Source organism: Myotis brandtii, unplaced genomic scaffold, assembly GCF_000412655.1.
Source record: "Myotis brandtii unplaced genomic scaffold, ASM41265v1 scaffold123, whole genome shotgun sequence".
Lineage (NCBI taxonomy): Eukaryota > Metazoa > Chordata > Mammalia > Chiroptera > Vespertilionidae > Myotis > Myotis brandtii.
In genome coordinates this window covers 7,484,075-7,493,561 of record NW_005354291.1, presented here as the reverse complement: position 1 = coordinate 7,493,561, position 9,487 = coordinate 7,484,075, and the positions used below count along the sequence as shown (strand labels likewise).

At 37.0% G+C, this 9,487-nt stretch overlaps 1 protein-coding gene across 11 annotated transcripts in view; it reads left to right on the top strand.

The window, feature by feature from the left end:
• Positions 1 to 9,487, top strand: part of PTPRK (protein tyrosine phosphatase, receptor type, K) — a 364,082-nt gene that overhangs the window by 6,791 nt on the left and 347,804 nt on the right. The gene's annotated exons all lie outside the window — the stretch shown is intronic.

Here is a 9,487-nt window from a genome sequence, read left to right as displayed (position 1 = left end):
GAAGAACTGTGTATTTTATTTTTAATTTTTATCTCAGAATTATTAGCTGGGTTGTTAAAATAAGGCTTGCTTCTTCAAATATTTTGGAAAGACTAATATATATTGCTTTTAGAACTGTGTATTTTATTTTTAATTTTTATCTCAGAATTATTAGCTGGGTTGTTAAAATAAGGCTTGCTTCTTCAAATATTTGTTTGGAAAGACTAAATGTGTTTCTGTATTCAGTGGGGAACATGCACATTTCAAATGATTTTTGTGCCTGGCTTTCTTCCCATAGTGTGATGTAATGAAAATCAAATAAAATGTTGGTATTTACAATTTGATTCACATGATAACATTTTTTAGGGAACAATTTCAGCTATGTTTTCTGTATAATAAGACTAGTGTCTTCACTTTATGAGAGAAGACTTAGTCTTCTTGTAGTAAACAATATTATGTGTGCAGTGTATCACATTTTAATACCTTTGAGGATTAATTTCAAGGGAGTTTTTTTGGTCACTTACTATTTCTTACCTATAGTTAATCTCTCTGGGAACGTTAATCACTCATTACAATGAGTGGATCACTTTGTGTAATATTTTCACTCTATTATAGACAGTACAAAGGCCTGTGTTTCTACAAGGCCACAATTGCCAAAATCTTACGTATTTGGACTAATAGAATTATTTGACAACCAATCTATTAGAGGCAGACATAGCAGAGGGTGTGAAAATAAAGTTATATGCATATAGTGTTGGTAAAGAGATATTGAGTTGCAATATTATGGCTACTTCTGTTTGTGTTAGAGGACAGAGCTAATCAGGCCAAAATATTGGTTTATTTTCTTTTTGTCATCTAGTTACTGCTGTCTGTTAAAATAGCCAAAGATAGTGTATGTGTGAATCTGCGCAGTTGTCCTAAGGAGAGATGGGTGGCCATGGGGAGAAGGGAAGGGAGGCAAGCAGGAGAGAGGAGGAAGAATTCATTAACGCTGTTAGAAAACCTGGAAGTATTGGATACAGGTGTTAGATCTAAGACAGTGACAGAGCCAGGAAATCTCAGTTGAAAACTGGAAGATGATGCATCGTTCAGATTTTGTTCTTTTAAACAACATAACACATTTTTTTTGGAAAGCAGAATTTCCCAGTAAAATCATATACCTTAGAAAATTCGTGAAATTTTCGAGATGAGTAGAGTGAATCGGTCTAATATCAAAATTACTCTTGCTCCAGAACCATCTTGCTTTTATAATTACAGTTTAGGTGACAAATATCTTTGACTTGATGATGGACATTTAAGGTCACCATACAGTCAGCTATGTATTACATTTAATTCACAGTGATCTTTCTATTTTGTATAAAACGCTCTTTTCAAAATGTAAAAGCTTTAAATGACTATTTCTTGAGTGTCACATGAATTGGACTGTCAGAATTGCTGTTGTTTGGAATTTCTGCTGCCCTTTGGGCTTCCTCCAGGATATTTTCACCCCCTAGGGCGATGCTTTGTCCTTCCTTTGATTTACCTGTCTGCTGTTTTTAGTTATTTGATGAACACTTGCTGCATGTCTGTCTAAGCAAACCTTTAGAAACACATATATTATCTGGTGTCTCATTAAAGCATGCATGGCAGAAGAAAAATTCATGGACTGAAGGACTCAGACTAAAGTTTAGGGTTTGAAAATAATTTTAAGACTTTGTTTGCAATGGGGTATTTTAGGACTGGAATTATGGGCTTATTTCAATGTGTTCTTCCAAACCATGTTATCATGCGTCTGTTGGTGCTTTTGTCCTCAGCACAGAGAAGATAGTTTACCACATTTGAGTTGCTTATTAAACGCAGTGGGAGTTGGAGGAGGTGCGGGGTCAGGGAGTGAAAGGTGAGCCACTTCAGGAAGGCTGGGCTTTAATGTAAGGGCTATTACCCTTGTTGGACATAAATGCAGCATGAAGAATGTCTAAATTACAATGGGCAGAAATGGCATGCTGAGACAGGAGTATTTTCCTGATATTTCAGGTACATAATGTATCTCAGTAGATATGTCCTAAAAAAAATCTTAGGAGAAAAGACAGCCTACTATTAAACAAAGAAAAAAATAGTTGTGTTTTTTTTGTCAGAGCTAGAGAACTTCTAGCTTGCTAAATGAATTAGGGATAAGCATGCAGACTAATTTCAAAGCCTATGTAGTCACCTTTAACATGTCCCTTCAAATCAATACATAGTCCAAAGAAACAAAATTACTTTTCCTTGTGCGGAGTGTGAGGGAGAGGACAGTTATGACCTTATACTTTTCCTCTCCAAAAATAAACTTGCCTCATGACGGCTAAGTAACTCTCTTAGACACTTGCAATTTAAAAGCTTATTATTTTTTAAATACAGAAGACTGCCAGGAAAAGTATATACAAAAAGAGCAATGAAAGGCAAGTGGTTGAATTAGGGATTATTTAAAAATATGGGGTGTAGCCCTAGCTAGATGGCTCAGTTGTTGGAGTATTGTTTCATACAACAAAAGGTTGCAGGTTCGATTCCTGGTTGCACAGGTTGATTTGTCAAGTCACATTCGGGTATAAAGAAGGACAGATTCTTCTAGTAGTTATCCTGTTAACTGCTTTGCCATGAAAAGTAACAAAAAATACATTCTTAAATTTGGAGTGGTCAGTAGGACACAGGTATCATTTACGTTCCTATTCAAGTATGGATTAGAGATTAAGAAGGATGAAGAGATTTATCATATGCCAATCAGAAAATAAAACATTAAAAAATACCAATAGTCTTCCAAACAAAGAATTTCAGTTATAATTCCCTCATCATTCATTAAGTAAGACTTAACTAGTTGGTGGGCTCTGGAATTTGGGGTTTGCAGTCTGTTTTAGGAAGTCATCAGCCCTGGGAATTCTGGCTCTGTGTCCTGATACAGTTGGTGATGTGTAAGTGACATCAAGCCCTGAAGCCTGTACCCCTGAAGCTAGTCCTTGAAGACATCATAGTTAGAAGTATCTGGTTCAGACCTTTCCACTGAGGTGTCATTCGTTAAAGACCTAATGTCTAGGCCAGTGATGGCGAACCTATGACACGCGTGTCAGAGTTGCAAATACCAAAAAATTTCTATATGTGACAGGGCACCAGAGTTGTTAAGGTTTTTCAAAATGCTGACACGCCGAGCTCAAAAGGTTCGCCATCACTGGTCTAGGCTCTGTAGCTTAAAGCAGAACCTTCAGGTAAAGAATGAGAGTAATTCAGAAACAGCTTGCTCTTGAGACTGAGTGACTGTGATTAATTTATTATCTTAACCAACACTAAGTGGAGCAAAGTTCTCAATCAGGGTCCTGGACTTACTAATTCATGAGGATTTGATTATTGTTTTCCCTTGAGTGTAAGTCTAAATTGGCAGTGGGGTATTAACAAATCTCAGGTTCTTTCTGTAACTTGCCTTATCTTGGGCACATTTTTTTCTTTATTAATTAAGGTATTATATATGTGTCCTTATTTCCCTATTGCCCCCCTCCCCTTCATGCCCTCACCCCCCTAGTGTCTGTGTCCATTGGTTAGGCTTATATGCATGCATACAAGTCCTTTGGTTGATCTCTCCCCCTTCCCTCTAAGGTTTGATGGTCTGATCAATGCTTCTCTGTCTCTGGACCTGTTTTTGTTCATCAGTTTATGTTGATCATTATAATCCACAAATGAGTGAGATCATGTGATATTTATCTTTCTCTGACTGACTTATTTCACTTAGCATAATGCTCTCTAGGTCCATTCATGCTGTTGCAAATGGTAGGAGTTTCTTCCTTTTTATAGCAGCGTAGTATTCCATTGTGTAGATGTACCACGGTTTTTAATCCACTCATCTGCTGATGGGCACTTAGGCTGTTTCCAAATCTTAGCTATTGTAAATTGTGCTGTTATGAACATAGGGGTGCATATATCCTTTCTGATTGGTATTTCTAGTTTCTTGGGGGTATATTCCTAGAAGTGGGATCACTGGGTCAAATGGGAGTTCCATTTTTAATTTTTTGAGGAAACTCCATACTGTTCTCCACAGTGGCTGTACCAGTCTGCAGTCCTACCAGCAGTGCAGGAGGGTTCCTTTTTCTCCACATCCTCGCTTGTCATTTGTTGATTTGTTGATGATAACCATTCTGACTGGTGTGAGATGGTACCTCATTATTGTTTTGATTTGCATCTCTTGGATGATTAGTGACTCTGAGCATGTTTTCATATGTCTCTTTGCCTTCTCTGAAGAAAATTAATTTACAGAAGATTGAACTTTTCTGATCTATAAACTACAATGATGTTGAACTATTTAAAATATGTAGAGCATACCAAGGAAACTTAATTATTTTTAGTTTCTCTGGTTTCATAAATAAGGAAAAAAATCTTTGTAGTTGTCCAAAGCCTTATAGAAAATGCTGCAGTTTACAAAAAGAGAGTTTTTGAAATTTTTATCTTTCTGCATTTAGAGTTATAGCAGGCAGAATCAAAAAAGTTATTGCATGAGGTTGATCACTTGACTAAGATAGTGGCATAGATGCCTGAGAATAAGACATATCAATATTTTAATATAATTAATATTCATGTTTATTATAATGATAGTATTATAATTGCAATTAATATTTAGTATTTGAAAATAAAATAGCAGAAGATAACACAGTTATAAGAAAACTTAGTTCTTCCATAAGTAGTGAAGTTATGTTTTTATCAAAACCATAATAAAATCAACTTAATGCATGAAAAATTGTTCTGGAGAGATACAGAATTGCTGCTCAAATTAAACAGAAGGTTAGGAATGATTTTTACAACCTCCTGTTAAGAGGAGATTGAAATTACTGAGATCAATTTGTTATTTTAACAGAAAGAAAACATAATTCCAGTCTGGCTTGATGTAATATTTGGCAGCAAAAGATTTAAAAAATTTACAAGAATGCCTATTAAAACTGAGCCAACTTGAACAAGTTTTAACACAGTTCATTGCTTATTTTCAAGACTCATTATTTCCTGGTATTATACTCAGAGATAAATAAATTTGTCTCTGCAAATTTGTTACAATTTCTTATATCCATTGAAGTGTTGTCTTTGACAAATTTATTTTATATTCTGAAAGAATCATACTGCCACTCCCCCCATTTAAGTCAAAATTATTCTCTTTTCCCTGACACATAATAAGCGTCATTTGGTTTCAAGGTATCTTCTACTTTCATTAAATGAAAAAAAAAAAGTAATGTGTTAGATTGTTACACATAATTCCCAACTAGTTAAAATGTAAGTAAAAAACAGCGTACATATCTGTTTTCAAAGTAGGTGGTATAGTCATTAAAATGTTTTTCTTGATACAAACAATATTTATCTAAATAATTAACCTAGAGTTCCTTTGTATGTAATGCATTGCTTTGTATTCATTATAACCATTTGTAATCACTTTGAGCTTTTTAAAATATTTAAACAATTCTGATGTTTTACTAACAGTTTGAATGCAATTCATAACTCTTTCTATGCTTAGTTTTATTTACATATTATATTGTGGTTTTGAATCATAAGTAAAAATATTTTCTCAGAAAAAAATATTGGCCAAAAATCTATGTATTTAAAACATTTCGTAGGATACACCTGTGTATGGAATGTGTCACTTAGAAGTTCACTTGAAACCAGTCGTCAAGAAAAAGTTATTCTTTAGTGAGAAATGAGTAATTTTTAAAAAAAGGAAAAAGTTAATTTGAAATTCTTGATTTTCAAGAATTCAGTACTAACTGTAGGAAGTAGCAGTTGGGTATTTTATTTGTCTCCCGGATGTGGGGTTGTAATCTACTCTATATGGGGCTAAGAATTAACTTAGAATTTTATGAAAAATAAACATTTTTTAAAACCATAACAAACTTGTAAATGTAAGCTTACTACTGATTTTGATATACCACTCTGTGACTTATAACAGTGATATCTAAAACAATGCTAAAGGTATGCTAGGTTCATAAAATGACATTGTTCTTGAAAGTAGAGTTAAGAGACTGATACTTAAAAGTAAGAAAAAGGTGAAAGAAAACCACCATTGACTTTTGTGCAGGTTAGCACTGTGCTTGGCACATAGACGTACAATCAATAATTGTTGAAAGGATGACTCAGAAATCTTTAAAAATGCGAATAAGCTTTTCTTAACTTTTTCTTCAGAGCCTATACTAATTATCTTGGAATTCAAATTATTTTTGAGTGAATAAATAGGTGAAATAATAATAATGATGAAAAAGAAAAGAGTGTTTTAGAAAATGATTTAGGTTATCAACTGCTGTTGCTAAACTCCTTTGAAAGCATTTCCATGTAAATGAATGGGATGGGTCTACTTATGAGGATGGTCTAGGTGGGTTTAATTCCAACCTTTTGAAACTCCTCCTCTTTCTACTTGTAGGAATGATCTCTGGTGCTTTCTCTTTTCACTTAAAAAAAAATATTGATTATTATTATTTTTTAAATCCTCATCCGAGGGTATTTTTTCCATTGAATTTTAGAGAGAGTAGAAGAGAGAGGGAAAGACAGAGAGAAATATCGATGTGAGAGAAACACATTGATTGGTTGCATCCTGTATGAGCCCAGACTAGGGCCCCGGCCGGGGAGGAGCCTGCAACCCAGGTACATGCCTTTGAGTGGAATCGAACCTGGGACCCTTTGTTCCCCAGGCCTATGCTCTATCCACTGAACCAAATGGGTAGTGCACTTTTCACTTTTTATACTAAACAATTTCTAGTGGTTAACACCTATACTAGATTTTATTGTTTGTGTTTATTCTTTTTCTGTGTGCTATGTAAAATCTTTGGAACTGTAATCTTTGCAGCAGTATTGGAAGATATTTCATGTTACATCTTAACAGTTTAACTTGGCTTTTGAGAATGTAATAGTCACAATAAAATCCTGCTTTATGTGACAAGCACTAATTCTGACCCCGCCACCCTTCTCTCCCTCCCCCGCCCCCACCATTGGATTACTTAAGTAGATTCATTGCCAGTAGTCTCCTTAGCTTGGTGGAGCTATTTCTTCTGTTCTCTTTTACTCAAAACTAAAATCAATGAACACAATAAGCCAGTGGAAAGAGCTGACTGTGGCTCTTAAATGTCATACTCCTCATTATAAAGTCCAGGTTTCGCTCCAGTCACAATCCTATATAATAAAAGCCTAATATGCTAAGTGTCCAACCGTTCAACCTTTCGAACAGTTGCTATGATGTGCACTGACCACCAGGGGGCAGACGCTCTAACCAGTAGGTTAGCTTCCTGCTGGGGTCCAGCCGATCTGGACTGGGCAAGACGGGCCGGACACGCCCTGGAGCCCCTCCCCGGCCCCCATTGTGCACCAGTGGGGTCCCTTGGCCTGGCCTGCACCCTCTCGCAATCCAGTACCCCTCGGGGGATGTAGGAGAGCCGGTTTCAGCCTGATTCCCACTGGCCAGGCCGAAGGACCCCACCAGTGTACAAATATGTGCACCACGCCTCTAGTGTTTAAGCCTTTTGTACTGAACTCTATTAAAAAATAGAACAGCTTTTATGTTGTTGTCTTATTTATTCAGGCTAAACTATTTTTTATTAGTCCAATGGCAGTGATCCAAAAGTTATGTGGAATTTTATTGTTTTGTTTTATTTTATTTTTTGGTAAATTTTTTCACTTGAGGCTAATTTTTCCATTGATTTTTAGAGAGAGTGGAAGGGATGGGGAGAGACAGAGAGAGAAACACTGACTGATTGCCTCCTGCACACTCCCCCCCCCTCCCCCCCGGGGTAAGTGCCCTTGTCTGGAATTGAACCTGGGACCCTTTAGTCCGCAGGCTTCTGAGCAAACCGACTAGGGCTGGAATTTTAAATGCTCTGTATCTGTCTTTGATAAGTGGACTCCTTTGGGCCCCAAGATATCATTAGGTATCTTGGAAGGAGTAAGGAGAAATGAGTGGTCAACAAAAAGTTTTCAGATAGGTTTCTGTCATGCTTTTAAAAAATATAGACCCTTGAGTATACCCAGTTATATACTACAATACTATCCCATATAATAAAAGGTTAATATGCAAATGACCGAACAGTGGAAGGACAGGTTGCTATGACATGCACTGACCACCAGGGGGCAGATGCTAAACGCAGGAGCTGCCTCCTGGTGATTAGTGTGCTCCCACAGGGGGAGCACTGCTCAGCCACAAGCTGGGCTGATGGCTGGTGAGCACAGCAGCCTGCCTCCAGAGCACTAAGGATGTCCAACTGCGGCTTAGGCTCCAGCTTATGCTCCTTGTGGGGAGCGGGCCTATGTCATCAGTCGGACATCCCCCGAGGGCTCCCGGACTGCAAAAGGGCGCAGGCTGGGCTGAGGGACCATCCCTGCACGAATGTCGTGCACCAGGCTTCTAGTGCTGTAATAATGATAGTGTACCATAACAGAAGACACATTTCTTTGTGCTGGATTTTCCTTGATTTTGACACCAAATTCAGCTTATTATATAAACTGTATTGGTAGTAGCACAGGAATAGCACCCTTAGTATCATCAAAATTAGTTTCCATTAATCTAAAAGCGACCTTAGAGATTATCTGCATTCTAACCTTTCATCTTACAAATATAATAGGGTAGAGGTAAGTAAACGGGCACAGGAACCACAGGAACCTGAAGTCAAATTCAGGTTCTATTACTTGCAATTTGGTCTTGACACTAACCTTCCCGAGCTCCCATTTTCTTATCAGTATTTAGGAATAATACAATTTCTCTCTCAATTTTGTTATGTCAGTGAAAGGATATCATGTTTTTGCAGCATCTGGTAGTATCCAGCATGTAGTTGATGCTTAATATTATTGTTCTTCCCTCTGGCCCAATATGACATGGCTGTTTATTTAATCTCATTAATTTGTAAGAAATTGATTTGAATTTCTTTCATTTACTTTTTTTTAACAAGGAATAAATTGCATTTCCCCATTATAATTTTTCTGCAGCTCCTTAGGAATATTTTTATGTCCAATTTAGAAAATTACCTTTCCTGCATAATTGTTCACTGAATGCAAGAGCTTTACACTTTGACACATAATCATATCTGAAAATGATTTCCATAGGAAGTATGGTAGGTCAACTGAACTTTTCAGATATTATTCTTGGCAAAGGTAGAATATTTAAGACATATAAATAATTGGGGAAAATGGTTTATTATTTCTCAACCCTTTAACACTGTTTTTATCTAATTATTATTCTATTTGGCTTACTGAATTGCTTTGTGATCATTCCTCTTTTAACATTTAAAAAAATGAAATGCATTATTTTCCTTTGGATTTTACTTGATGTTGACAGAAGCTACAGCCTACCCTGTATAATAAAAGCCTATTATGCAAATAGACTGAACAGCGGAACGACTGGTGGAATGACCAGTCGCTATGACGCGCACTGACCACCTTGGGGCAGATGCTCAGCACAGGAGCTGCCCCCTGCCTGCAGGCCCCAACTGGCGGTGGTAGCAGGGGCCAGGGCCGGTGAGCGGGCAGCACCAGGCCAGCCAAGGTGGGTGCCAGC